The following is a 3744-nucleotide window of genomic DNA, read 5'->3' as shown; positions in this document are numbered from 1 at the left end:
ATACGTTACAAACCCATTTCTTCGTAATATGAAGACCACTCTTTCTAAGGAACTAAGAGTTTTGGCAATATGTTTTGCCTGTTGTAATTTCCTAGCTATAAATGAGTCAAGGCTTGCCTTCCGTCACTCACAACGGCGCCTTATGGCCCCTTGCGAGTAGGCATAGCGTCCACACGCCAGCATGCGGTACAGTCACGCAGTAACTAAGAAATTGTGCGGGGTCTTATCTGTGGGCCACCGTGTATTTGTAAAAACGAATAAATGTTGGAGCGTGTTGTTTTTGGGCCGCGGCGGGATGGCCGACACAGCAGAACGCGTCGGGGACGCGGTGACCCTCGCAACATATAAAGCCGGGGCGGGTGGTAGAGCAGGTGGCCGTGATGGGTCCCGAGGCTGCCATGGAGACGTCGCCTCGCTGCCGTAAGAAAGGACGGCGCCGTCCAGGTCAACGAGGATACGCTCAGCTCAGGCGCCGCATTGACCGACACAGCAGCGACAGCTGACACTCAGTGAGCACGTGCTTTTGTAAATTATTTTTATAACGAGGCTTTTCAATGCCAGCTTTTCTTTTGCGAAAAACTCAGATAAAATTGAAACTTCAAAACAAACACGCCCAAACATACCTTCAGTTACGAATTTTTCATATCGAGTCACTGTACCTAGTTTCAATGCAGCCTTCTATGTTTATTTAAAGCATGAGCCTATCCCCGATGAGATTCTTATCAACAGAATAATGAAAGGCTCCTTTAAAAGAGGGTCAACATTTCCTTGTGATCAGTCTAGGAAAGCTTTTTGATTTAAGGGAAACGATTTTCTGGGTCCGGCGCTTGCATCAAAACGACTTTCAACAGTTGGTCGAGCTGAGAGCCTCTATTCCCCGCCTGAATTACGATCACGCCCGTTCCATCCCGGCCCGTTGGGCTCCTGACAGGTATGGCGGGCGGTCGCGACCCCTCCCGCCCTCCCCAACGCCCCTGTCACATTCCATCAGGCGGGCTTGGAGATGGGCTCTGGTTATTGGAGTCCGGGTCAAACAGCGCGCACTTGTCCAAGGAGTCGAATAATTACACTTCGTGGGAATAAATATGGGTTATTGCCGAAGAATAGTCCGTTCGCGAGGAGTCCGGGCGCTAGTTCAAATGATTGCCCTTATAGACAGTGTCGTGTCGTGCTCTTAGGCCGTCAGGCTGCGGTCCTCCACATCCGGCTCCGCCGCGACCGACCGCTGGCGATGCGACTGACAGCCAGTCGAGCTGAACCTGAAGAGATCGCGCCGGGGAGGCCAATCGGGACCTAAGTACGGTCCCACCTAATCCCGCAGCACAGCGCCGCGCCACACCAGGCCAGCGTCAAGCGGGCCAGGAGCCAGACTGTCGGAACGACTCGGCGAACAAAGCTCATCTCCCGCCACACACACGAGGGGGAGCGAGAGAGAGAGAAACACTTCGCTTTCGGGTCGGACGGGCTGGCTGGGAGGGGGCGGGCGGCACCAGCGGAATGCAGCTCGCAGGGAAAGGCAGGCGAGTAAGTGAAAAGCCGGATGGGGCTTGTTTTGTCCTCCGCCGCTGTTTGCGGGGACATTCTGCTAAAAAGTTGCGCTCCCCCAGTGCTCTGCAAACATTTATTCTTCGTAGGGTAACAAATGTTTTCGCAATTTTTGGTCTTGGGTGGTGATGCTTCGTGACTTTGCGAAAGGCGATTCTCGCTAGTCTGATACGTGTCTCGGAATCTTGTTGCTTCCGATCTCTCACAGTAGGACTTTTGATCAACGCAAAGGAATATTATTGTGGATCGTAGCAGAGGGAGATGAGGGCCCCGGCCCCCGGCCATGCCTGCTTACTGCGTGCTCTCCCTCGCTTTGCCGCCGGGGGACGAGGCAAAAGGCCACATCTTTCTCGGCAGAGTACGCGCGCTGGCTTTGCGCTGATAAAGGGACTCCACCAACAATGTGTCTGCGGCGCCTGCAGGTCCTGGAGGCTCCGGGCGGCTGCGGCTGCGGCAGCGGCGCGCTCTCTATCGGCCATCAACATTCGCACAAACACCCCCCGCCCCGCCCTCCGCCCACAACGCCCCAAATCGAAATGTGAGGCGCCAGGTATCACAACACACACTGTACCCAATTAACTGCAGCCAAGTTAGGAGAGCAGATAAACCCGTAACGCTACGCGCGCCAGCGCCGACCCACTGCCGACCTCACCTCGCTCCGTTCCATTACTACTCCCTCCTTCCCTCTCTCTCTCTCCCACTCTCTCTCTCTCTCTCTCTCTCTCTCTCTCTCTCTCTCTCTCTCTCTCTCTCTGCGTCACTCCCGCTCTCAGCTTCACTTCAGCGATAACTTGCGCGCAAATCCCGTGCTTTTGCTATTAGCGGAACACAAAACTAAAACACAACACAAGAAAAGCCGTTGCCGGCAGCGACAGCTGGCCGGCCGCGCACTGCTCCCACGAGCCATCAAAGGGGTGTGACAAAGAGACAGCGGGCGGGCGGATGAGGCGGACGGTCGGACAGCTGGGCGCCGCGCGGGGTAGGCACCCCGGCGCACCCCGGAGCAATCCGGTACAGGCTAACAGCGACTCGGAGGGCGCACAGAGCAGCAGAGAGGGGGAATCATTCCGATCGTAATCTTCTGCTGCTCTGCAGCGCAAAACTGTCGGGAAACAGCCGCGCAGCAGAGGCAACGACCTCCGGGAAGCGCTACGAACAGACGGCAACATCTCCGCATTTCTCCACTCTTTACTTATTCTCGGACAGACCCTGCGCACGACCTTTCCCCATCTCCGCCCCACTCTCTGCCACGTCTCGCTCTCGATGCGCCGCGGGGCAGCGATTTCCAAACAGGAGAAATGGTGGCCAAAGGGAATCTGTTCTGCAGAGATAATGGGGTCGTTCACGAAATGTCTACGCCATTATAGTTTGGAAATCAAACCTGGTTAATCTGTTGGTTGAAAGTTAACATCAACGTATGATTTTACTGTCATAACTATCGTACCGATACGACATTTTATAATTGAGTAACGATAAATTTTGTTACTCTTTTTAGACGAGACGAGACACATCACTCCATTCAACCATACACAAAAACATATATTTTGCTAAAACAATGGCGGGAGGAGAGAAAATAGGAAAGGGAAATGGTGGAGTATAGATTTAGAGAAAGGTGAGGGAATATTTTGTCTCGTCAAAACATGATTTTGAGGGGAGAGAAACTGGGGGGAGGGGGGGCGCAAGCGCAGTCTGGGTGATAAATAACTGCATGTGTGACTACACACTACGGCCTGACCACCAGGCCGTGAGCAAACAGGTGTGGTGGCAGGAAGTACAAAAAGAATTCCCCATAACAAAATAAAAGCGCAAAAACAACAAAACAAAAAAGGGCAGAACAATTGGGAAAACCCCGCTTTAGTGAGGATGCCTCTGGGGACGGACGTCACCAGCGTTCCGGGGCGCGGCACAGCACGGGCCTAACCTAAGCCGTACTCTTTCCCGCATTTCTCTAGCAATTGCACTGCGTCCCAGGCTTACCTGTTCCCCTGTTTGGCAGGGAATGGCCTGCTTTAAGGCGCCCCATCGTCTGCTGTCCTGTCAGTAAAGCTTTAATGCGACTAGGAGCACCCTCCCTGCCCCACCACCAGGCCGGTGTCAGCAGTTCCTAAACAAGCGGGTAATCTCAAATGAAACAAATAACGGCACGACTCTTTTACGACCGCACCAAACCCTTCTCCCCCTTACGCCCCTAACCTTCCC

The 3744-nt window shown here is 53.9% G+C and overlaps 2 protein-coding genes across 2 annotated transcripts in view; one reads left to right on the top strand and one right to left on the bottom strand.

Moving 5' to 3' along the window:
• Window positions 1-3744, bottom strand: part of LOC113215751 (protein eva-1 homolog C-like) — a 266011-nt gene that overhangs the window by 65885 nt on the left and 196382 nt on the right. The gene's annotated exons all lie outside the window — the stretch shown is intronic.
• LOC113213855 (zinc finger protein 706) overlaps window positions 3220-3744 on the top strand; it is a 245715-nt gene continuing 245190 nt past the window's right edge. Inside the window, exon 1 of the mRNA XM_052263543.1 lies at window positions 3220-3232. The gene's annotated coding sequence lies outside the window, so the exon portion shown is untranslated. The remainder of the gene's footprint in view (window positions 3233-3744) is intronic.

The sequence above is a fragment of the Frankliniella occidentalis genome, unplaced genomic scaffold (assembly GCF_000697945.3).
Source record: "Frankliniella occidentalis isolate FOCC.00 unplaced genomic scaffold, Focc_3.1 Scaffold12, whole genome shotgun sequence".
NCBI classification, from domain to species: Eukaryota; Metazoa; Arthropoda; class Insecta; order Thysanoptera; family Thripidae; genus Frankliniella; species Frankliniella occidentalis.
Note: the sequence above shows the minus strand (reverse complement) of the source record. Positions and strands in the feature narration are given on the sequence as shown.